This window comes from Heloderma suspectum, chromosome 1, assembly GCF_057233095.1.
Source record: "Heloderma suspectum isolate Gila_16-S chromosome 1, 16-S_ref, whole genome shotgun sequence".
NCBI classification, from domain to species: Eukaryota; Metazoa; Chordata; class Lepidosauria; order Squamata; family Helodermatidae; genus Heloderma; species Heloderma suspectum.
Window position 1 is genome coordinate 169,184,590 of NC_139458.1, and position 27,264 is coordinate 169,211,853.

At 41.3% G+C, this 27,264-nt stretch overlaps 1 protein-coding gene across 27 annotated transcripts in view; it reads right to left on the reverse strand.

The window, feature by feature from the left end:
- Positions 1–27,264, reverse strand: part of QTMAN (queuosine-tRNA mannosyltransferase) — a 294,835-nt gene that overhangs the window by 259,906 nt on the left and 7,665 nt on the right. For 18 of the 27 annotated variants that reach the window (XM_084809812.1, XM_084809783.1, XM_084809870.1 and 15 more), the window contains exon 2: positions 8,812–8,854. The exons of 2 other annotated variants lie outside the window; for them this stretch is intronic. The gene's annotated coding sequence lies outside the window, so the exon portion shown is untranslated. The remainder of the gene's footprint in view (positions 1–8,811; positions 8,855–27,264) is intronic. 7 more of the 27 variants (XM_084809878.1, XM_084809886.1, XM_084809792.1 and 4 more) reach the window with 1 other exon arrangement.

A 27,264-nucleotide genomic window follows, 5' to 3' on the forward strand; every position in this document is an offset into this window, starting at 1 on the left:
CCCATGGAATTCAGAAGAATGGGGAAAATCTTTTGTACTTGGCTAGGCAACCTCTGTGGTTTTAAACATGTTTGCCTGCTTGGCATTTTACCTTACTAAAACACTTTTATGGTTTGGGGTCCACTTTTGAGTCCTCCCCCACCGCCACTTTTTTTTTTTAACCCTTTTGATTATATCCTCATAATCAAAGTGTTCTGCTTTCACTTTACCAGGCTGGAACCATGTAAACCTGTGTGTGTGGCTTCAAAGCTTAGATCAGAAGGTCACATGTGTGTGAGCTTTGGCTGGGAGGCACACACAGAAAACTCTCCCTAGCTAAGTATCAGCACTGGTAAAGCTAGCTAACAGCCATGTTTCTCCCTGCCTGCTTCTGTCAAGGAAAGCATCAGCTGGAATGTGCTCCCAAAACAGAATGTCAGCTACCAGGAGGCTGGTACGCATGCACGCGTGCACACACACACACACACACACACCACACAAATACCTATAAAAGCAATACACAACACCTATAGTAGCCATAATTTCCTTGGTTTTGATGAATACTTGCCAGTTCCATGCTTCCTTAGAACCTTTCTTTGCTGGAGATACAAATGCCTCAATGCCCATAAGGGACAGAGATATAATGGCTGTATAAAGATCAGTGCAGCAAAATGAATACTGTGTTGGGATAGGATGTTGGCCACATTCTACCCCTGCACCCCACCCACCCACCCACCCCCACCCACACACACACACACACACACACACACTCCCTTTGCTAAGACATACTCTGGGTGACTTCAGCTTACCACCAAAATATCCTCACACTATGGCTATGATTTATTATATTGCATTACATCTCTCTACCAAGGTGATCAAAGCAGTACGTTAGTCTTACAATAGCTCTGTTAGGCTGCTAAAGCTCTGCACAAGAGATTGCTTGCCCAAGGCCATCCAGTAGCTTTCATTGGGGATGTACAAGAATTTCATTCCGGTTCGCAAATCATGCAAACATGTCCCATTCTGCGAGCAGGAGTGCAATTCTCAGGAAATTTTCGCAACTTCCCAAGATTGCGTTCATATTCTAAAGGTTGCAAGTCTGCATTTGTGCAAGTCCCCCCAAAAGCCACATTTTCACTCTTCAGCCTATGGGGGGGGGGGGACTGAGCATTTTAGGTGCACGCTTTAAAAAATACATATTTTCCCCCAATCGGAAATGCTCACCATTTCCCCTGATCCCCCCCCCCCCACACACACACACACACACAAAAGACAGTCATCTTCAGGCAAACCAAGCTTGGATGAAGAATTCAGAGAACCTCAATGAGCTCGAACGTCACATGTTTGCCCATTCCTAGCCTTCATGCCTGAGCTTTCAGCCTGGATTTCAGCCTGAATTTAACACATCTAAGACCAACTCTCTAGCCGCTGTTCCACCTTGGCTCTCAAGTACTAATGGGGTCAAAATGTAGCTCCCCAATAATAAAAAAGCAATAGCAATTACGAATAAATTTGTTATAAGAGATTAATTACTGTATTGGAAACGAAGAAAGGGAAAAAGAAAGGACTGGGGGGGGTGCAATGCTTTCCTGTTAATAAATGAATTGCTGGATTCTGAGAGGGGAGAAATAGCTGAGGTGTTCACTGATTTTATTTGGCTAATAAATTAATTGGGGAGAAAAAGCTAGGGTGTGTAGAGCTTTTATTTTGGTAATAAATTAATTGCTGGAAATTAAGAAGGGAAGAAGCAGCTGGGATATGTAATGGTTTTTATTTTGGTAATAAGTCAATCCCTGGATACTTTGTGGTTAAAAGGGGTTTTGTTGCTAATACTACTAATGGTCAGCATTTACAACTCCTCTTCAAACTATTCTGAATAGGATGGGACTTTTTACTGGATGCTTATTTTGCAAAGTTCTAATGTGAAAGCCACTGCTGAAATTAAAATGAACAGGTGGCTTCATATTTTAAAAGGAGGGGGGAAAACACTCATAGCTGATTAAGACAGAAGTGAGAAAAATGCCACAGCATTTTGAAACTACATACAAGTAGAGTAGATGTAGTGTTACTAAACAGCTTATGATTTGGACAGCAAATCACTCTTAATCTTCTCTCACTGAAGATTACAAGACTTTTGTTATGACTCAGGAAACTGCACCTTCAATGAGAGTAGAGAGATTGTAAGTGGACTGCAGACCACTGATTCCCAATTGATCCGAGATACAAACACAGCAGTCTACCCAGTCATCAACACCAAGGATTTTCTATCCATCCTCAACAAGACATAAAACCACTTGCTTTGTGATCTAGATCAGCCCTGAGACTAAACCACACTGTTTTTTGCAAATATTCCCAGCAATGCTAAACAAAACAAAAAAACTTCCTTTACTGAATATGATATATTAGCCCTCCTTGTAAAAATGGCTATTTAAATCGGTGAGTGAACACATTTGGCACCATGATGATGTCACTAATGGCAAGCAAGATTGAAGACAATTTAAATGAGTAAGTAAACCTCACTTTCACATGCTCTTCATTATAGAAACACAGGAAGCTGGCTTATACTGAATGAGACCATTGGCAGCTCCGTACTGTCCACACTGACTGGTAGCAGGTCTACAGGGTTTCAGGCTAGATACTGGATTGCTCATCTGATCTGGCAGGACTCTTACATTCATATTTTTATAGTGCCACACTAGCCCACATGGGCATGCTTGTGCATATTCTAAGCACTTGCCATTATCCACAACCTTTGTGACTGGGTGCAATATATTCAGGAAGTATCAAGTGGGGCAGGACGTTAAGATTTTAAGAAAATATGAATCTTCCAGTGTTAACGTTTCATCCAGACAAAACATGATGGGCTTGTAACTTGCAGAGCATGGAAACATCCATAATAAAACTGATTTTTTTTTAGCTTCCCTTGGCCTTGGATTCATTGCTCATCATAGAAACTCACAAGGCAGCAGTAATCTGACACTTTTTCCAACTCTACGTTTCAAGAAATTAGTCATTTTTGTCTGATTTAGGTTGCAGTCTTGTACATACATACCTGAGTGTAAGTACAATTGAACTCAATAGACCTTACTTCTGAGTAGACATGTATAAGATTGCACTGTTAGGCTGTCATTCTAGACCCATTCACTTGGGAGTAAGCTCTGCTGGACTCAATGAACCAAACTTCTGAGTAGACATGTAGCAGAGTGCACTGAAACATCAAGCAACTATCATCATTCCAGCTGGCATATCCATCCTGAGTTGTTGTTGTTGTTGTTATTATTATTATTATTATTATTATTATTATATTTATTAATCGCCCATCTGGCTGGTCACCCAGCCACTCTGGGCGATGTACAACATACAACAAAACAGTTTAAAACAATAAAATTCTACCATAAAAACATTTTCTAAAATACCCTAACCCACCCCAAATGCCTGCATGAACAACCACGTTTTTAATGCACAACAGAAGCTCATTAAAGAGGGGGCATGACGGAGTTCCCTAGGGAGGGAGTTCCACAGAGTGGGGTCTACCACAGAAAAGGCCCTCTCCCTCATCCCCACCAGTCTAGTTGTCCTGGCTGATGGGACAGAGAGAAGGCCATCCGAGGCTGATCTTGTTAAGCGGCCTGTCTGGTGCCGCTGGAGGCACTCCTTAAGATAGGCTGGGCCGGAACCATATAGGGTTTTAAAGGTCAAAACCAACACCTTGAATTTGGCCCGGAAAACAACTGGTAACCAGTGCAACTCCTTCAGCACTGGAGTGATGTGATCTCGCCGGCGGCTGCCTTTAATCAGGCGAGCCTCCGCATTCTGTACCAGCTGCAGTTTCCGAACCGTCTTCAAGGGTAACCCCACGTAGAGCGCATTACAGTAGTCTAAACGAGAGGAGACCAGGGCATGTACTACCGATGGGAGCAGATGGTCGGGAAGGAAGGGACGCAGCCGCCGTATCAGATGGAGTTGATACAGCGCTGTCCGGCTCACAGCTGACACCTGAGCCTCCATGGACAGCTGGGAGTCCAAAATGACCCCCAGGCTGCGGACCTGGTCTTTCAAGGGTAGCCAAAGCCCATTCAACACCAGGTCAACATCCCCCAGCCTCCTCTTGTCTCCCACCAAAAGTACCTCGGTCTTGTCAGGGTTCAGCTTCAGCTTATTCCTCCCCATCCAGCCACTCACCGTCTCCAGACATTTGGACAGGGATTCTACAGCCAACCTTGGTGAAGATTTGAATGAGAGGTAGAGCTGCGTGTCATCCGCATATTGATGACACTGCACCCCAAACCTCCTGATGATAGCCCCCAGCGGCTTCACATAGATGTTAAATAGCATCGGGGAGAGGATGGAACCCTGTGGCACCCCACAAGTAAGTGGCCACGGGTCCGAAACCTCCTCTCCCAGTGCTACCCTCTGGTACCTGCCGGAGAGGAAGGACCGGAACCACCGCAATACGGTGTCTCCAATGCCCAAGCCCTCCAGGCGGTCCAGGAGGATACCATGGTCAACGGTATCAAAAGCCACTGAGAGGTCGAGGAGAACAAGGAAGGAGCATTCACCCCTATCCAGAGCCCTCCTCATATCATCTACCAAGGCGACCAAGGCCGTTTCTGTCCCATGCCCAAGCCTGAAGCCTGACTGAAATGGGTCTAGATAATCAGTTTCTTCCAAGTGTGCCTTCAACTGCACCGCCACCACCCGCTCAATCACCTTGCCCAAAAATGGCAGATTTGAGACTGGGCGAAAGTTGTTCAAAACTTGAGGATCCAGGGAGGGCTTCTTTAAAAGCGGTCTTATCACTGCCTTCTTGAGGGCTGATGGCATCACTCCCTCCTCAAGGGAGGCGTTCACCACCGCCCTGATCCCCTCACCCAGTCTCTCTCTGCAGCCCATAATGAGCCAAGATGGGCAAGGATCAAGTAAGCAGATGGTCGGCCGTACAGATGAAAGCACCTTGTCCACTTCATCAGGAGGAAGAAGCTGGAACCGATCCCACAAAACCGGTTTGCCACAGGCCGCCTCTTGCTCACTATGGTTCCAAATCTTCCTCTATAATACAAGGTGGTGGCTTACACCAATGCTCCAGCATCTAGAGTACCTCCTTATCCTAAGAACATGTTTAATGTTCTACTTTTGACCTATAAAGTGCTAAACAGCTTGGTTGCTACATACTTTAGACTATGCTACAAATTTCTCCCTTACGTTCTACTGTGATTTTTACAGTCAGCCAAGATGGGCATGTCACTTTTAACCTGTGTGTGCCAAATTCATACTAGTAAGGGACAAAGAAAGGAAATTCCAGTGGCTTTTTCACAGATGTAGAACTGCTTTTCCTAAAGAACTGCCAAAGCCAGAACCTGGTTATTTTCCAGATACACTGCTAAGCACCCTTGCTTTTAATGAGCAGGAGTTATATCAGATATAAGATCATTTAAAAAAATAATTCTGATATTGTATACCATGTATTCAATAATAGATGTTTTATTGAGATTTATTGGAACTCACACCTGCCTAAATGGGATCAAGTCTACAATTTCTACCATCCAACTGCTTATCCCCAATTTAAATGAGTGCTAAAATTATGGTGCAACACTACACATTGTTACTCAGATATCTGTCCCACTATGGAGGACAGTGGGGCTTAATCCCACAAAAGTATGCATAGGATTGCAGCCTAAAGTACATGATATGCACAAACATTCAGTTTTAAAATACCCAAAGTATTTATTTGATATACATAGCTTACATTTCATGGAGCAAGGTAACCCGATCATGAAGCAGCAGTTTCAACTTCAGTATCCAACTGTGTCATTCCATTAGTGCAAATGACATTGCTCTAGCAGAAACTAGGTTCTGAACTATGCGCAGGAGAAATATCCAACTAAAGTTACATTTGTGCAAGTGTGGTTGCACAGGCAGTTTTGCATTATGATTGCGCAACCAGTTGCACATTCTGCTTGTACAACAGGTTACACAATTTCTTGCACCCCTTGTGCAACCCATTGTGAAATTGGTTGTACAACTGCTTTGCCCCCATTGTGCAACCCTTTGTGCAACCGGTTTTGCAACGGCTTGCACAACCAGTTGCGTAAGTGTAATGGGCAACTGCTTGCACAATGGAAAGATTCAGTTTAGCTCCGCTAGTGCTTTTTGAGTTTGCGGAATGTCACCGTCTGATACTGCCCAATATTACTAAGAGTGAAACAACATAAATTTGAGTATCACAAAGTTTCCCAATAATGCATATAATTTTTGCAATTTCTATTATTCAGTTCCTTACTGAATGACTAAATTTCTGGCTGAACCTAGAAGATGGCAAGGTCGGTTCTAGGAGTCCTTTTTTCCCTACAGCTGTCTCACCTGTTGACAAAATGCTTTTGAAAGTTGGGGTAAATCTAGAGATGTAAAATTTTCGTAAATGTTGAGACCATAGGGGAAAAAATTGGGTTTTCCCGAGTTTTTCCAGAAAAAAGACAGATTTTGGGGATTTAAAACAAACAGTACTTACTTTTTAAGCACTCTTTACAGATCTAAAGTCATTTTTGTTGCTTTAAGATAGCCTTCCCCAACCTGGTCCCCTCTAGATATTTTGGACTTCAGTTCCCATCAGCCTCAAGCAGCATGGCCAATGATCGGGAATGCTGGGCACTGTAATCCAAACCATCTGGAGGGGAACAGGTTGGGGAGTGCTGCTTTAGGAACATAAAGCAGCCTTTCTGTTCATAACGTTTTTTATGTATGACTTAGTGAGCTCATAAAATTATCATTATATTTTAAAACTTTTAAAAGTAAACTCAGGTAATACATTTGTAATTATTGTCTAAAAAGATTAGAACTACATTAAATGACTGCTACAGTGTCGGAAACACAGGACTCTATAGAAGAAAACCCAAACTGTCAAGAATGCACATTTACTGTGAACAATGCACAACGGTGACTCTATTCACATGTTGCGAAACTGAGCATAAATGTCTATCAGTAAAGTATACTTTAGATCAATAATTTTAATAGCGAGTGAGAGAAATAACTATGTATGGAATCTTATGGAGAAGGTTTAAAAACACAAAAAAAAACCTTTTTCCCCATGGCTTCATTAGTTCTAGACATTTTACATTTCTAGTATTTCTATAAAGTGTTATTACATAGTTTTTAGAAATCATTTTGGAGGGGGTATGGGCTGGGTAACGATATATAAATACTTTGTCTTAAACTCTAAAAAAAAACATAATCCAAAGTTGTTCAATTTTTCCCATGTTTTGGAACAAACCAAAAATGGTCCTCAGGAAAAACCACACACACGTGTTTTTCTGAATTTTTCTAGTTTTTTTTCAGGGCCTTCACATCTCTAGGTAAATCTGAAAACAGTTTTCCATGCAGTGCAAGAAGCTGCTGCTAAATCATTTTGGAGGGGGTAAAACTGTGAGGATCTCTGGACTGCAGCTTCTATGTTTTGGTGTAGTTATGGAAAACTACTAAGTAGGACATAAAAGTTACACTTTTCAGAAGTTGTTATGAACATTTGAATAATCTTACATAAAGAGTTTTTGAACTGGAAAGAGCAAAGATGACACCATGTAATGAATGTGTGGATAGAACTACCAAGACCCTAATGTCTCTACACATTCATGCTAGTAACAAAACAAAAAAGTGGTCCCACTGATGATTGCATCCACAAGTGTAAAGCTCTGCAAAGTGGAAGTTAATCGTCTACCTAAAGTCCCCAACAATTACCCATTAGCTGTTTATCTGTTACTGAAATTGCAGTAACACATATCTGCTTTCACTTAAAAGCACTGAGTTTGGGATAATATGAAAATAATGGGCCTTCCTTACCCCCTCCCATCCATCGGGGAAGGGCCATAGCTCGGTGGTGATAGCCATCCTTTCCATTCAAAAGGTCCCAGACTTCCAGTTAAAAGCATCCGCTAATAGGTGAAGAGGAATACCTCTTCTTAGAATGCTGCTGTCAGCCAGAGTAAGCAATATGCGCTAGATAGTCAAACAGCCTGAGCTGGCAGAAGGAAACTCCTTAAGTCTGTATTTGCACTTTCATATTGGGAATGGATCCTGACCTTCCGTGCCCGCTTCCCTTGCCTCCCTTACTATGCACTAAAGGTAATGACAACACCAGAAGGCCTCCGCATTGAAATAAACATGGGCACTGTTGCTATACTTGTTACCTTATAATGTATTCAAATGCAACAGAAGCAGTCATACATTGCGGAGTTTACATAGAAGGGTTGGGACTGTGGTCACAGTTTTAACCGCAGACATTTGAGCAAGCTCCTTAAATGTGCTTGTAGCTTTACCCAAATGTGAGCTGCATCACAACTCGGCACAACCTGAAAAAATGCAGTGTGTATCCATCAATCTATTTTTTTTAAGTTGCAAGAGTGTTGGCCTAGGAGCTGGGAGACCCGGGTTCTAGTCCCCACTCGGCCATGGAAGCTCACTGGGTGACTTTGGGCCAGTCACACACTCTCAGCCCAACCCACCTCACAGGGTTGTTGTTGTGAGGATAAAATGGAGAGGAGGAGGATAATGTAAGCCACCTTGAGTTCTTTGCAAGAGGAAAAAAGGCAGGGTATAAATGCAATAAATAAAATAAATTAGCAAAACTCTTCTATGTGACAAGTTCTCCATTTTCGTGACCTAGGACAACTTATGTAGAATTCCTATTTTCTCAGGCTGTCATTGTAAAACTTTATGGCAGCAACGGAAAATCTGTCTTCTTGATTATGGGAAAAAAAGTTACTAGCATTTTGCTTAATTCTGAAACACAATTAAGAAATATGTTAGGAAATGACAAATACATAATAGAAATTAACTTACTTTATGATGGCTTCTATGCACACATTTCCCTGTATCCACTGTTCTTAAAAAAAAAAAAAAGTTTTTTTCACTAACAGTGTAGAAATACAAAGTCATATAGAAATTGGTTGCTGACTACTTACACAAAAAGAGAAAGCTTCCATTGAAGCTAGGTCAGCACGAGATTCAACAAACATTTCTCAGCAGGTCTAAAACCAGTCCAGAATACAGTTGATGATATTTACATACCCTGTTTCAAAAGCAGTGAATGCATAGATATGGCAATCCATTCTAAAATTATCAAAATACCCCGAGGCATGCTTTGTCTATGGTGTATTACAGAAATTCAACACAGCAGCTGCTACCCCAAGTTTATTTATATGTGCTTAAGACCTCAATGAAATCAATGGAACCTCTGCACCCTTAATTGGGGGCAGGATTGTAACCATGTCCCTTGCACAGGTCTATAACCAGCGCTTTTAAAAAAAAAAACCTTTAAAATGCATTACTGGAATCCTAACAATTCTCCATCCATAAACCATTTATGGGTTTTTATTTTTATGAGGAAACCAGCAAGTATCAAATACCAGAAGGGCAGCCCTAACTGTCAGAACTGCAAGTTTTACCATGTCCATTTCACAGAAGAGGGTATATATTCCTGTTGCCAGACCATGCACTTTAAAAACAACAACATTAGAGATATAGAGCCCCCATCCCAAACACATGCCAAATGGCACTCAATTTTGCCTTATATATAAATTGTATCCATTTTTATTTGGTCATTGTGGCCCAACTCGAGATCAGAAGAGATTAGTGTTAATATAAACATTTTATGAATAAAATAAATACATATGTATTTATTGATGACCAAGAATAATTTGTTGGCAGGTTTTGCTAATTTTGAAACTATGATTAGCGTTCATCGAAACGTCTTTCACTTTCATCACATCCCTTAAACCTGATAATAAAAACTAAAGTTTTTTTACAGCACATTCATGAACACAAGCTTTTCTGTATGTTTATTTTCCAAAAGAAGATTGGGTGGCACTGAATGTTTTCGCTCTGTGAATGGAAGGAGCTTCCATTCATGGAATGAGAGCTGCGCACATGGAAGGGGTTCTTCTGTGATTAAGGATGCAAGAAAAAATTGTTCAAGTACCTAATTTTGCACTTTTGAACCACTATGGGAACCGAAACTCAGCTATCCAAAATTTGAGCAGCTTCCGAACCGTCTTCAAGGGTAACCCCACGTAGAGCGCATTATAGTAGTCTAGATGAGAGTTGACCAGGGCATGTACTACTGATGGGAGCAGGTGGTCGGGAAGGTAGGGGCGCAGTGCCATATCAGATGGAGTTGGTACAGCGCTGTCCGGCTCACAGCTGACACCTGAGCCTCCAGGGACAGCTGGAAGTCTAAAATGACCCCTAGATTGTGGACCTGGTCTTTCAAGGGTAGCTGTACCCCATTCAACACCAGGTCGACATCCCCCAACTAGGAGTATACGAAGTACTTACCCCGTTCCGGTCCGGGGCATCCGCAGGCGGGGGGAGGCGATCCGGTCCTCCCTCCGGAATCCTCCCCGGCCAGCTCCGCTCCGCAGGGAGTCCACAGAGCCACCAGCCGGCTCTGACCAGCCTGCGGACGCAAATGGAGTCCAGCGTAGCGGACGCCATTTGTGTCCCTTCTCTTTGCTGTGATAGGCTACCTAAATATTTACGTAGCCAATCACGGCCAACGGCAGGGATGCAAATGGCGTCCCCTATGCCGGATGCCATTTTGTTCTGCAGCCCGGCAGCGGAACAAAGACGGCGACCCGGAACAGCCGCTGTCAGGTACGTTCCGTCCCAGGGGGGATTTCGGGGCGTGGCGGGGGGGTAGTCCATTCCACCACGGACTCCGGGGGGCCGGATTCCAAAGAATCCGGCCTCATTTGAGTCCGTGGCGGATTTCTCCGCCATCCCTACCCCCAACCTCCTCTTGTCTCCCACCAAAAGTACCTCGGTCAGGGTTCAGCTTCAGCTTATTCCTCCCCATCCAGCCACTCACCGTCTCCAGACATTTGGACAGGGATTCTACAGCCAACCCTAGTGAAGATTTGAACAAGAAGTAGAGCTGCATGTCATCTGCATATTGATGACACCGCACCCCAAATCTCCTGATGATAGCCCTCAGCAGCTACACATAGATGTGAAATAGCATCGGGGAGAGGATGGAACCGTGGCACCCCACAAGTGAGCGGCCACAGGTCTGAAACCTCCTCCCCCAGTGCTACCCTCTGGTACCTGCCGGAGAGGAAGGACCGGAACCACCATAATACAATGTCTCCAATGCCCAACCTCTCCAGGCGGTCCAGGAGGATACTGTGGTCAACGGTATCAAAAGTCGCTGAGAGGTCGAGGAGAACAAGGAAGGAGCATTCACCCCTATCCAGAGCCCACCTCATATCATCCACCAAGGTGATCAAGGCCGTTTCTGTCCTTTGCCCAGGCCTGAAGCCCGATTGAAAAGGATCTGGATAATCGGCTTCTTCCAAGTGTGCCTTCAACTGCATTGCCACCATCCGCTCAATCACCTTGCCCCAAAATGGCAGATTCGAGACTGGGGAAAAGTTGTTCAAGTTGTTCAGGGGATCCAAAGAGGGCTTCTTTAAGAGCGGTCTTGTCACTTATCACTCAAAGGAGGCGTTCACCACCGCCCTGATACCCTGGTTGCAACCCTCCATCCAGACTGGCCTATTTCCCTCCCACAATATCTAATCAGGATAAGCCTCAGCTTGTTTGCCTTCACCCATCCCAAAACTACCTCCAGACTCCAATTTAAGAGTTCCATGGCCTCCCGAGGATCCATAGGTGGAAAAGAGAGATAGAGCTGCATGTCATCTGCATATAGATGACACTGCAGCCCAAACCTCTAGATGACTTCTCCCAATTTTCAATCATTCATACTGTCATAGAGGTCATCTATGTCAAGGGCTCTTTGGAGGCCTCTCTCAGTCTAATCCAGTAGCCAAGTCCAGACACAGACAAATGGATTCTTTTCAAAGCTTTATTCCTCTTTTACAACTTAACAACTCTACTGTTAGCAACTAGATATGAGCAGCAGAGTACCTATGCCCTACGTTGGAACAGTTTGTCCCCATTTGAAAGGGAATTACTGGTAGACCCCTGAATTTAAGGACTAGGGAGAGTCCCTCCCCTTTTCCCTTGGATCCTCTGGGCACAGCCATTGTTTGCGCACCAACCGGGCACTACGCCTCCTTTCTGCGCCCTCCATTTGGCGCCGCTCTCTGCGTCAGCATCACGCATCCATCAAGTCTGCTTCCCACGCTCTGTCACTCCCAGGACTGCTATCTAAGCTAGGAATGCTGGTGGGAGGAATCTCCGTCAGCTGTTGGCCCTGGGAAAGAGGAGCTCGCTCCTCTCCCAGGAGCGACTCCTCTTCCTCAGAATCAGAACTACTCTGGGATTCTATGGGCTCAGTGTCCACCCTGACAATCTACTAACATTGTGTACAATTCTTAGGTCCCATAAGACAGGGCTTCCTCATTCACTTCAGTGAGGTAGCATCACGCATGTAAAGGAATTGGCTTCACTGAAGCTCCCTGCACTGAAGCACTTAAACATTCCAGAGTTTCAGCATGCAGAGCTCCCATACATAGAGATAACTGCTGGTTAGAGCAATTGAACTGACACCATTTTGCTTTAACACATTCTGTGATTAAAGGATATTCAGAATTAGTACGAATTTTTTTCAGAAAGAAAAAAAATGATAATGAGCAGATGTGGAAGTCCACTAAATCTATTTACAAACATTTCCTGCAGACATTGCTCAAATGAAATGCTAAATTTAAAATGTCAAGAACCCCTCACTCCAAAATCTAGAGAAAAGCACCCACATGTAAAACAACTACAGCTGTTTTACTTTGAAATGGGGAAACCCAATGTTGCACCTCTAGGTGAAAAAAGAAAAAAAATAAGCAGAAGATTCTCCCACACCTAAACTAAAACTGACATGTGGCATGACATTTGATTCATGCGCTTTCGATATACGCCTTACAAGTGGACAGTAAATGCTTTCTTTCTAGAGATGATGCAAATTGCAGGTATGAAGATTGAAAGTAGAACGCAGGTTAGCATTTCCATCTTGAAAGTACTTTAGAAGTTGCAACCACATGTTTCAAAATGATTCAAAAACTCCTTACCTTTAACACTTAAAGCACTGTGTTTTATTCTGCTTGCACAAAAAGGAGTATTTTAAAGTTTCCAGAAGCAATTTCTACAAGATTTTAAATCAATATATCTTAACCACCTTTTTCTGCTTTAAGTACAGAGCAGAAAAGCAAAGACTGTGTTTTGCTTTCATCCATACTCTCAAATTATGCAATTGTGTATGTATGAATTTTCTACCATGAGGATATCTCAATCATGTCAAGAGTTCTATTAAAATGCAATGTTAAAATCATTTCAATAAAGGGTTATTTTCTGAATCAGGTTACTGTAATGCAAACATAAAGGTGAACCATAAACTTATATTTTTTGTCAGGTTTTTTTTTTTTTTAAGAAACTGTCCCTCGAACACATGTTACATACCCAACCAAACTACTTTTAAAATGCTATATTCAAAAAGTAGCTTAAAATTAGGCATGAGACAATGATAAAAGGAAAGTTTGGGTGTAAATACCACACATATATCAGTGGCATTATCCTTTGCGCTTGTGCCTAATTTTTGAAATGGCTTTTTGAATTTTAGAAATGCCTTGGAAGTTCTGGTGAGTGGAGGATGCAGGTCAGGAACAAAAAATAAAAATAAAAGGTATGTGAACAACACGCATATATGTTCCAGATGACATGATTACTTGAACATTATTAACTTCCAACATTTCCCAGGGTTTATTTAGCCTATTAAATATTCAATGGCTCTTGTCCAATGATTAGGAATCCTGTTTCCAACATGGAACAGGAGAACGGTATAATTATTTTTTTAAAGCTCAATGACTGATTGATAGTTCTCTTGTCATTTCCAAAAACCAGAAGCTTATCCACTGTTCAAGAAAGTGACATTGCCAGTAAAGGCTGCAACTTTCACATATGTGCAGTTCTGGACATGTGCCTCTGTCTCAAAGCTAGAAGGAGAAATGGTAACTAAGCATGCAAAAGCATATCGATTTTTGCAGTGCATTCTTGCAAAATCTCCCAGAATCTATTTCAGTCCACCACTGAAACTTACTGGTGGTTGCTTTTCAGCAATTCCAAAGTGACAAAGTTAGAAGTAGTAACAAAAATTAAAGTTTGTGATAAAGTTGGGGTGCAGGTCTGAAAACATTGAAAATTATTGCTTGGAAAGGAAACCTGTATTTGGAGACAGTGATGCAGTGTGGAAGTAAAATGTGACCACCGCCCTAGTGCTGATTGGCCCAGCCATCATCGACAAACACGCCATGGGGGAAACGGAGAGAAGTGGGTTCAGAAGGCACATGTCCTCCAAGTGCAATCCCCTGCCTTCCACAATCCTTTTAACTGCTAAACTAATATTTTGTGGGAGGACTGGACCCGAAGGGCCTCTGGATCTAAGGTGTGCTCTAGTTCCCACAATGGGTTTGCAGCCAAAGTGACCTCCTGGACTCAAAGCCATTTACAGCATTGCACTGTGCTGAAAGGAAGCAAGCAACAAGCCATCCAAATTTCCAGCCCTGGGATTAGAAACATCGGAGTGCAGAGTATAAATGATTGAAGTAAATAAAATAAAACGTATTTGGGTGAGATAAGGACCTGCCTCACTGGCCATGGATTCTCAAATTTCTGTTACTATTTCACTAGATATTCTACTTTAAAAACCTGGAGTCACATAAACCTAAACCCAGAGTAATCTAAACAGTAAAATAGGATCCTTTGGGAGAAATATTACTTATCGAAAATAATTAAGCTGGGTTTAAAGGTAACCTACGTTAGCCCAAACCACACAATAAAAAGAGATCTTAAAATAAATGTGGCTTCCTGATCCAATCAGAGCAGTTAGTTCACTTTCCTGGGTAATAAAAGGGCAGGATTAACTATATATGTGATATCATTATCCATTTATTATGCGGAATTCTTTAAAAGCCAGAAAGTAACAAGTAACATGTTTTGGTGAAATAACATTTGGACCCAATTTCAAAGTGAAGTTTTGATTTTAGGCAGCATTCCTAAATCTACTTAGCTAGGCCTAATTATACGTAAATCGATTTAAGATCATGGAGTTAGCTAACAGTTAGCAATGTGAATTTGATGAGATTGGGCAGCCTCTTGAACAATGGAGCAACCATAGAATTCCTTCATTTACTATGCTAGAAAGCAACACAGAATGGTGTTACCTCTAACATTTCAAGCTCATATTTGGAAACAGCAGCCAAGGGCGTCATCAAAATGTGGCCTAAAGATTAACTATGCAGCACTTCAGCTCAGAACTGAGTTTGTGAATCAAATGCATTAACCATTTGTAAACTAGTCTGTTATATGTTCACATAAGCTTGCAGCCACAGAAACAAAATGGAACTATAATACTTTTCCAGTCCAGAGGTGGGTGGTATATATTCTACTGGAACTACCAGGTTGAACAGCTGCCTGATCATTTCTTCAAAATTTCAAAAATCACACACATTTGATTAAGAAAACTGCTGCAAAGTTGTAGATACAGAAAAAAATATATATGAGAGAACTGTTAGGAAGTTAGCAACCAATAGGCCATGGATGAGGCTGAAGCCTTATTTTCAAAATACCATGCACCAAATACATATGGTTTGGTATTTTTTATGTTTGTATGTTTGATTCTGTATATTTATATTGTCATTGCTTATGGAAGCCACCTTGTGATGGTGTTTGCCCTAAAAAGCATCCTAGAAAGTTAAATACTAAATATATTCCCCCTGCAGTTTAAATAGTTATGACAACATGACTCCCTGGCCATAACACATACATAGAATTGTTATTATGAAATTCAGAACTTAGCTATATCAAAGGTAAATCTAAATTAATGCAAGGTTAATTACAGAATAAGAATAAAGGTCTAAGAACAGCAAGTGATAAATAAAATACAGCAATTTTTGAATTATATGTTTGATATAATTCCATTCCAAAGCATATCAAAACCTGGAAATCACACTAACTAATCAATCAAGTCCTGGCCAATTAACTCATAAGTAGTTTTCATTGCTCCCCATAAGCAGCCTTGAGAGGGTTCCTTAAAGGCAGCCTAGAAATAATTTTACATGATAGATACACAGATAGATCAGTAATACACAACTGATAGTCCATGGCTTGCACAATATCCCATCCAAAGATAATTGCCAGTTGAGTAACCTGTACCTTTCTAGGCACTTACATGACTCTTGAAAGTGCCTAGAACCTTTTAGACCCACCATCTTCTTTACACATTGCTATGAGAGAGGAGAACATCTGTTATGAGAGAGGAAGAAAAGTTATCTATTATTTCCTGTAGCTCCTTTGCCAGCTCCCTTCTAAACAGGAAGTCTAAGTTTCCCACCTTAGCCAGCCATAAGAAGAGTGACATGAGCAACTAAATAATGGGCAGAAATGCTCCAAGATGAAGGGTTATGGGAATCAGCCCTTTGCCCCTGTGGCCAGCTAATTTGGTTGTCAATTACTGAACTTGCCCGAGAGAGTGGATTTCTTACCCACAAATGCTCTTTACAAAAAGGAAGTAGTATACAACATTTTACTATCATGATTGCTGCAATTACAGTTGTCCTTTCAGAGTAACTGCAAAAAGCGGGCAAACATGAACCCCAAGAAAAACTGAATACCACCACCACAAGCCCAAACCAATCCTAAATTAGCTAACTTTCAAAACAGTTCTTAAAATGGGTTATGTTTTCAATACTCAATCAGATACTTATAATCAGGTAGGTAAAGACAAACTGGTTAACATTTAACAATAGTACCTGGAATTGACATGAGAATCCTTTCTTAATGCAGTTTTTCTTCCCCACTCCTACCATTCACTTTCTTCAGAAATATTACATTCAAGTCATCTCCTTATACAGAGATTTGATGCTAACTGGACAGCAGGCAGGGGGAAGTAGACAGGTGGAATCACAAGTTCCCTGCAGGGTCCTGTCAGCCAGGAAACACCCAGCTGACTAGCATCAAAGAGTTAGGTGCGAATGATTCCCAAACACATTCCAAAGCAAAGATGGTCTCAATACGAAAGCTTAACCTTTGGTTCTACCAGGCACAGCATTAAAAAGAAACCAAAGACTACTGTACTTTGCTCAAGACCAAGACTCATCGACATAAATATGCAGACTTTTTTTTCATATAACCTCCACAGCATCCATGACCCTAATATGGGATTCCCACCCTGCTCAAAACTCATTGCATACAGACGTCTAGTCACGATTGCCAAGGACTAACAAATATTTATTACCTTTTAAAACCAGTGTTCATGTTTCCAATAGTCTGAGAATGTTTGCCATTAATTATAATGAAAGCAAGAGTAGGCAACCCGGTGTACTCCAGATGTTTTGGGCTACAACTCCCATAATCCCTGATCATTGCCCGTTCTGGCTGGGACTGATAGAAATTGTAGGGCACGAGGATGCCTACCCCAAATAGGGTATACAGTAGAACAACAAGAACAGAACAGGCAACAGAGATTTTTTTCCAGATAGTAGAAATAGCTACGCAAGGTACTTCTTCAGGGACCAAGCGATAGCAATTATTTCACCTTGCATACTGAAACACAACTATTCAAAGGTACTAATCACAATTAATTAAACCCAGCACAGCTGTTGAATGAGGTCATATCTCTTTCACTCAAAAAGCCTGCAATATTTATTTTAAAACTTATATACTGCTTTTCCATAACAGCTGCACACACAATGTACAGTACAATTAACTGATTCAATAAAAGATTAAGTACAATGCCAGACAGAACTATGTCCAAATCCCAAGTTTATCAGTTACAGGAAAATATTTTCCAGATTTATTGATGAGATTAATAAAGCACTACAAATAGTTTGAGAAGAGGAAAGAAACAATAGTTTTTTAAGGGCATGATTTATAGGTGCCGTCCCCCAGCAACAAAGACAGGGAAGTCCCAATAATCTCAATACAAACGGACCCAAAATCTCCAGGCCAGGAATAGGGAAATGCTGGCAAAAGTTTCACAACAGTGGCAACTGGCTTCTAACTCGCAATGGAATTTATGGACATGAACTGCCTATACTACTGGGGGGGGGGGCATATGAAGCAACTTCTATGACAGGAAGGCAGGACTTCTAATGATCTGTAAGTCTGCATTAAATACATCCCAGAGTTCATTGGTTCTGATTGTTTCTCTAACACATAAACAACCATATGAAATATAGTGAACTGACTCGACAGCACTTCTCATACTTTATGAAAAAGACAAGTATAGAAACTGCCCCATGGACATGCCCTCAGTTTCTGAGATCCACTGGGATTCGCCATATCTTACTTCTGCCTCACAGTACAAAGGCCTCAAACAAGGTAAACCTTCTCCCCAAAATGAAAAGTTCAAACATAACACGACGTTCAAATAGGAAGTACAAGCAAGCTACAAATACAAAAAAAAGAAGTCCGAGTGGGTTCATCTGATCCTGCATGTTTGAATCCGAATGGACATGCACCTGTGGGAAATGGGCATCATAGAGACAGATAGCATACCTTTCTGCTGCTTCTACCTTTTACTGTCATTGGTGATGATTTTTCACAATTAGATACTTAGATATCCAGTTGAATTATTGATGCTACAATACCAGAACGATAATTTCCCCTCAATTTTACAATAACGACTTCCTAACGCCCTGTCTACGTATGCAAAGTAATGAGGTGATACAATCCTGAAGTGGGAGAATACACTGCACTGTTGCAGATGGGGGATGCTATGTTTTTTAATATGATCCACAGACTCCCTGAAAAGACTAGAATATCACAGAAGGTTCTAATTCAGTCCAGTCCTTCCTGCATTAGCTTTGTTCTTCGAGGGAACTACTATACAAGCGAGCATTTCAAAACTATTCCCCAGCCTGCAGTCTATAGTTGTACAATTCATTCTACCACCTCAGAATTCCACCATTCTGCTGCACATGTTGACCACACTGAGCTCTTAAGGGGTCAGTGCACACAAAATGCCTGCCAGGTGGAGGACATTTTAAACTGATGTACATGATGGGGCTATTTCTATTCAAACATAGATGCTTGCCACACAATTCAGATTTTCTTTTTGTGAGTTCAGACTTTTGTTTTGGAGTTGGGCAAGAGTCGCTGTGTGGAGATAGCCACCTTGGGGAGCAAATTTAGACAGCACCTATATGGCATTATTATTTATTATCTGATTTATACCCCACTCTTCCTCACAAGGAGCACCATCACTGCTACTTCCCACTATGGTCTCTCACATAAATACTTCATTATTCAGTTAAAGAAGTTGCGTTTAGACACTATTACTCAGAGATACACAACTGCAAGTATCAGAATCAATTTTACTTACATTAGAAAAATCTAAAGCATGAAGCAGAAACAGGAAACTAGTCTGCTTAGAATAGCCTCTGATCTGTCAGAATGAACATACAGAAAACAATGGTTTCCTAACCTATGAAGAAATAAACGATGGGAATGTTGACTGTACATAAGCACATTTTTACACCAAAACAATTTTATAATATAGCGTTCTGAATGAACCCAGCATTTTCATAAATTATTATCTAAACAGAGTCCAAGTCAATTCACCAAAAGATATCAAAATTGTCCCTTTATTACAAGTGATGCTAGAATTCCCCTTGAGGCTAGGGCTATCAGAAAATATTTAGCTCTTTTCCAAGCCAATATTTTCCTACCCCTTTTATTATGAAATTGTAACACATTTTCAATAACTTTTAGCTTTGCTATACACCACAGCAAGTAATTTCCCAGAACTCTTGAAAAACCTGACATGCAAAATGATTCACTAGTCAACATGTGCATTATTAAACTGAAAGAAGGTATGCAAGATCATTTGATCATTGAAAGCAATGGAAAAACATTGGGAGCTTCAGGACAGATGGACGAACTTCAGGTCATATAAAACATTACCAATGCTATATTTGAAGAAAGATGTGAAAGTGCCCTGGGTAAGACTACTCTGTGTTGCTAAGGAACGCTGAAGATGGATGAAATAACTTCTCTCAGTTAAATAGATCCAATTCCAGCCATTTCTTGTTATTTGTGCAATGTTTTCTTGTACTGATAATTCATTTTAACAAGTATGCAGAAGATAATCCCTCATTAAACTATTTAGGCAGAAAAAATATGAACACCATCGAAGTGCTTAAATACAGCTAAATTACAAAATAATTTATTTATTTATTTATTTATTTCTATACTGCTCAATAGCCGAAGCTCTCTGGGCGGTTCACAAAAATTAAAACCAAACAACACACAATAAAACAATTTAAAATATATAGAACATTAAAACCACAATATAACAATACAACCACAATAAAACCTAGCAGCAGTGCAAGAGTTTAAAATACAGATTTAAAACAGCAAAGATAAAAATTCAGAAAGCTAAAATAAGCACCATTCGGGGTGGCAGGGGGGAGAGAAACTCAACTGCCATTTTGTTAAATACAAAAGATGTCAAAAGTTCACAATGGATTACAAATGAAGGATTCTGGTAAACTATCTAAAAACTCCAAAGACACATAACTTTAGGGGTTACGATGCAGCTTGTATCAGCTATTTGCTTGATCAGGGAACTTGGCACAAAAACATTTTACACCATTGTTCAAATAATGTTAACATACGCTCTTTTCTTTTCTACATAAGGATTACTCTGAAACATAAAACAGCAACATAGGAAGTGGCCCTTAGATACTTGAAATTGGGTGCACTTTGGAAAGGTTTTTGCAATTTAGGTTCCATCACTGCAGGTTTCTTGGTCCTTAGACCAGCAAGTCTAGATTTACAACACTTCTTTGCCTTCATCTGAAGCAGCCCCAACGTATTCCAACGGCCCCTTAACAATTTTTTGTTGATGCTGTTGTCCAGGCACTATGCCAACATAGCCCCCAAATGGTAAAATAAATAAATAGGAGTGGAATGTGAAAAATCATTTTCTGTTAGGACTATCTGTTGGCCATTTTTCTTTTGCTCAAAACAAGCCTAGTAGTTAAAAAGTAAAACAAAAGACAAAATCCTGCTGCTGGACCTCTCCTGACTTTTTTCAAAAGGTGGATGGATTATAACTAGATTTTGATAAAAACAGCTGCTCGTTTCATCTCCTTCACTGCAAATCATCAACAGGAAATGGTATGAAAGTTATTGGGAATTCAGCTAATACCCAAGAAAAAATACTGGCCAGCTTTGGGTACTAAATACACCTTAACTCTATGTTGTAGTAGATATACACTTAATGTTTTACTACTTTCAGGAGTTACAGTTCTAGCAACATGAAAGGAAAAATACACAGACATGCAGCCCAAACCTTTGCATGTTTACTCAGTAGGAAGGCTCAATAAGCAAAATGGGATTTACTCTTAAGCAAGTTTGCATAGGAATGAAGCCAAAGCCTCTTAATACAATTGCATATGAATTCTCTTAAAGCAGGTATATATCATTCACTGGAAGTTTTGTACTGTCTTGCTCCAAGAAAAACACAATTTCTCCATGGAATTAAACACATTCAGGAACACTGTGATGTCAGATCTACCTTAACTTCCAACTGTCCTGTTCTAGCCAAAACAGTGTCAAATTTTCAGAGTCCTGTCCCAAGGAAAACTCCAACCATCAATACCCCAGTTTTAAAGAAGCAGCTATGTTTTGTTCTTTAAAAAGCTATACATGCCTATGTTGGCCAATACTGAAAGTCCAGGGAATAAGCTTCACAAAAAAATGTGAAAAAATGTGCCCAATGAAGTTGTTTATAGACTGCTACGTTCTTCATATTCTTTATCTTTATTGTACAGATTAACTTTGTATTGGAACATTGCTTAATATTAACTGACGTATATGTCCTTTTAAATTATCTACCTGCTTCCTGGAAGTTAATGCACGGTCAGTGCAAATGGATTCTCCACACCCTTTTGACAGCTAAAAGGCTATTACTATACTGGAAGGAAAAACACTCACCTCCTATAATTCAGTGGATTGAGGATCTATCAATGCTTTCAACATTTGAATGGGTGGTATATAGGTGCCTTTTACCAATGGATACATATATGGATATTTGGTCTGTCTTGAAGTTTATGTGTAAAAGCTGTATTTTCATACACACACACACACACACACACACACACTGAATAAGCATTAATTGAAACTGATATATTCAAGTCATGTAGATATTTTTCCCATCTTTTCTTTTCACGATTTTGTTGTGTTGAGATTTACAATAAATATTTAAAAATATTATTTACCTTAAGATGATGCTAAGGACTGTAATTTTTTTATCACATTATACACTCTCATGGGGGTCAAACAGAGAAACTAGCATACATTATTTAAAATGTACATGCTGATATTCCCACCCCCCATGCCAAAAAACCCTCTCCTCCCAAGCTGCAAATTAAATGCTTTTACTATTGGCTAGTTCTCTCTGCTTCTTCCAGACTACTGGAATTGAAGAAAGGAAGAGACTGAGAACTGAGAATGAGAGAGGCAGGCTGATTGGCTATCTGGTAAAGAGTGAAAAACTGAAAGCTCCAACTACAATTTCAAGGGTAAACAGTGGAAAATAAAGAGTTGGGGAAAGGAAAAAGCAAGGTTCAGTCTTCTACCCATTCTCTAAATTTATTGGTAAACTACATCAGTCAAGAGATAGTTGGGTTTTTTAAAAAATTAAAAGACATTTTTATCTGGGGAATTGAGCTGCTGGAATGAAACTGAGATAGAATAAAAGTTGGTAGGAGTGAAAATGACTGTAGAACATACAGAAAAAACTGAGTTAAGCAGGTGCTTGGTGTTAACATGCTTGTGAATACACAGACCTGGGCCCCATCTACATGAGCCTTTTACTCTGGGGCGGCTGCGAGTCAGGGTCACTTGGGATAGATGATGCGGTTGCCACTTCGCAGCCATCCATGGTTTTCTCCCGGAAACTGCGGATTTCCAAGGTGGCGTTTTGCTATGATTTGGGGGGTTTGCTGCTGGTTTCCCTGCAGTTGCGGGGCGTCTGTCCCTTCCTTGAACCGACTTCGCATTTTGCAGTGGCCATGTTGAAGGCGTGCGTAGTGCTTGCATCGCTCTGTGACACCCCTTTACTTCCCCCATCCCATTGCAGCTGCACAGTTACAGAGGCACTGAGAGGCATTTTCAGTTATTTAAACACAATTTTGCATGTTTTTGCAGCTTCATATCTTTGCAACGGTTGCTTTTGGACTCTGTGCCCAAGGGCCGGGGAGGGGGGGCTCTTAAGGACTATCTTCACTCCGGCCACCATTTCGGAGCGACGGGTAGGCAGGTACTACTCACGCTTGTGAGTGCGAACCACTGCGAGAGTCTCGGGCTGGGGAACTGACAAACAGATGGCATGGAAATGAAGGAGCACTGAACAACCAATTTTTAACTGAGGGAGGGAAAGACACAAAAGAACCCCTAAAATACAAAACAGCCAATGAAGTATTGCACCCCCATGCTCACAGGACTGCACAGCTGTGTATTTAAATGTAATGGCAAAAAAAAGGGCACTGCGAGTCTGTTAGGGAACCCCGCGAGTAAATCGCGAGTGTATCACAGGGGATGCTAGTTCAAAGCCGCATTGCTGCGCAGTTGTGATGGGGTGGGGGCGTGAAAGCAGTGCCATGTAGATGGGGCCCTGGTTTTCATGCAATGGCTAACTATAGTTGTTTAATTCAGTTAGTTGTAGCCACCAACACCAAGTACAGGCAGAGCGTATTATGGTCACCCGCACACTGCCTCCCATGCACTCATCACTTCCGCTTTCAATTCGCTGTAATGAACACAGGAATACCCCTTTCTTAATCATGACATCCAAACCAGGAACTCTAGGTTGTTTAGGGGTTATATAATTGCCCATGGGTTTTCATTGGATTAACTCTGGGTTGTTCAACCCCTAAACAGCCCAAAGTTGCCAGGTTATCTGGCAACATGATAACCGAGGAATCAGCCATTCATTCCTGGGCTGTTCATTACAGCTGACTGAAAGCAGAAAAAACAAGCCTGCTGGAAACAGGACACTCACTCGCTAGCAAGTGAGTGGGTTAAACATCACTGGGTTAAACATCCCAGGAATCTGCATGCTGTGTGAACCAGGACTAAGTATATGAAGAGGCAGATGACCATAATTGTTCAGTGTGAGGAAAAGGCACTCTGCCTGTACTCAGAAGCAATTAGTATTTAACATTTCAGCTTAAGAATTCTCTGCCATGGACTGAGACCAATCTTTAGCTATTCGTTTATTGCTCCTCAGCTACAAAATGGGACCTCTAAATGATATGTTTATTTTGTACTTAACTTGCAGTGTAGTCTGCGGCTTGCCTTGCTCCTTTTATGCCCCTTTCACTTCCAGTTTTTGCTTGTAGTGCATTTGAGTCTATCAGGCCACACCACTAGATTCTGCCCTTTATCCCACCCACGTATGCACATAGGTATGAATCGCTGGAGGGTATGAATCTACCATGAAACTGATGTTGATATAGGGTGGAGACCACAAAAGAGAGTGACAGCAGCAAACACTGTTACACAGAGAATTCTAGAAGGTGCATAGAAGGTTTAAGTGCAATCCTGTGACAGAAAAACGTTCTAGTACTCCCATCCACCATACATCTAAGAAATTGTGCCTGCTTTAACTTTTCTGTAAGAACACTTAAAGCACTCATTATTTAGGAATAAAGAACACGTGTAAGTTAATCAGCAAGGTCCCAGTCTCAAAACGACTGAATGATTATAATCTTTAAGAGCCCTAAACAATTCAATTAAAATGTGTCCAGTCCAGTTATGAGAATACCGAATGTTCAGATATAGTCTCTTAATTTGAAGTTTTTACAGTTAAAACATCTAACACAGCCATCTGTTTTATAAGAAGTCAGTAGATTAAATTAAAAAGAAAGCTAATAGTTTTATGCAGAAGTGAGACTAATTTTAAAGCAATGCCAGCAATAGTGATCAGGGCCATGTAACCCTACAACAATAAATCATATCCAAAAACAAAAGGAATTTATGACAACAGAAGCATTTTTCCTTTAAGGGGGAGGAGGGAGGTTAAGTGTAAGATCAAGACAGGAAATTGTTCTTGTTAAGCTGAAATATCATGTAATTGTTTATTTGGGAAAACTCTGATTTACCTTAAACTATGTGCAAGGTTGGAATGAGAAGGTCACTGTGTATTAAACTGACATCCAGTAGACAACCAAGGTCAAAAGCAAATTTTCTGAAAGTTTATATTAGAAAGACCTCAAGCTTTTGTATTCACAAAATATGGCTAAGATTTTCCCTTGGGGAACCCAACTCCACAGCATACAAACTGCATAAAACAAAAAAAGCACGCCAGAGAGCGTTGAAGGATATCAATTTATAATATTTTTACACAGTGTTGGGTCAAAACAGCAAACCAAGGCTACTTTAAATCTTCCTACAAAGCCCTTGGTGTGGTCCAACAAGAGTACTGCAGTTGGACCTGGAGATTTCTGTTGATGGGCCAAGTTCAGATACTGACTGGGTGGCCTTGAGCAAATCACTCTCTCAAATTCAGTTTGCCTAGGGGGAAAAGCATGTCCCTTATACAATTGCTGAGAAGACAAGACAGTTGTAGAAGCTTTACACCTGGGAGCATTCACTGCCCTCAGATGACTGCATGTTAACATGAAGCCCGAGAAAACAGAGGATTCCATTCTAAAAGATTTGTATCTCTCCTTTTCCATCTTATAATTTCGTATGAAATATACACATTGTGTATATATACATTTGTATTTTCAGGATAGCAGTCAGGAGATGCAATGTTGCAAAATGTGAAGCAATCCGTGTCAGTCTGTTGGATATTCACACATTTATTTTTATTTTCACATCTCATCTGTAGCAATATGGTTAATGTGTATATTTAAGATGCTTACTTTGAGAAATATCTACCGAAGCAACACTAAAAATTCTGTATTTATTGCAGTAAAGCTGTGTATGATCACCACTAACTGCATCCACAGAATTTTGTTATGGTTTCTTCAGGCCATGTTAAGAATCGAGAAACCAAAGAAAGAACCATGTTCTCCCATGTTCCCTTAACTCTCCAGCCACAAATCATCTATAATAATAAAAGCTGATGTGTGTCTGTCCATCAGTGCCATAGCACCAAGACCATGATGCCTAGACATCTGAAATTTGACATGCAGACTAAGGGGATCCTAAGAGTGTGAACCTCAAGAATTATTCTATTTTTTAAATGCATTAATTTAGGGCACAGTCCTATGGTTGCTAGGCAGCAGCTAGACAGCCATAGGATTGGTCTGTTTCCAGGAAATGACTTCAGAAAACCACCTCCCTGCCCCAATCCTGCCACCTCGTAGGCAGCGTGGATTGTCCCCAGGATCCGGGCTCATAACAGCAGTGCAGAGTGGGGCAAGAGGGGGCGTTCCCGGGGCAGGGAGAAGCGGGGAGTGCAGAAGTGCCTGTACGACGCATCCTATGTGTCATCCGGCCTCCCCCCCCCCATGCTCCGACATCTCGCAGGCAGCCGAAATTGGCCGTCTAGCCGCAAATGCAGGGCAGATGGAGTGGGAGCGTATTCTCTCCATGTTCCTCCCTCCATGCATTGGATAGGCAGTCACCTCCAAGTTTGTAGGCAGCCGCCTCTCCACATAGGATTGATCCCTTAAATGTAAATATGTCCAAGTAGTTGAACCCTGCAGTAATATCTTCAGCCACTAGGGGCAGACCCTAACATAGGTTTGCAGTCTGTACAGTTTGAAGCCAAGGGAGATTAGTAGGCTGAGGGAGTTATATGCCTGCCCCCTCCCCTGCTCTGCAGCAGCTCCCCATAGTGGATAGAACCTTCCCTCAGGGGGCTATACGGGTGCACCATAGCAGGGCCCATGCCTACAGGTGCCAGTGGCGTGGCTTCAGTTGCGGTGGGTAAAATGTTTCCAACTCTGACAGCTGTGTAAGTTTGCTTCAAGGCTTTGCTATCAAATTAAGGGCTATTCCAACCTGTGCAAAGACAGGTCCTTTTGCTAGTTTAAAATATTTTAAAGCATGCCATTGGCCAGTTCAGTTTCCTGACAATCCTCAACTCAGATCCAAACTAGATGTTTATCTTGGCAAACAATGTGTTTCCAACCCACAACAAATGGGGAGAGGGAGGGGGACGTACAGGTGAGTATCAGCAAGTGGGATGGGCACCTGCCAATTCTTCCTTACGAATGTTCTCTGAAGCTGGTTTCCCCCCAACCCCAAGTAGTTTTGCACCCAGTTGTGAATCCCAGCTACGGAAATACGTACCAGTTCTCCTTTGCAAATGACCCACAATGCTGT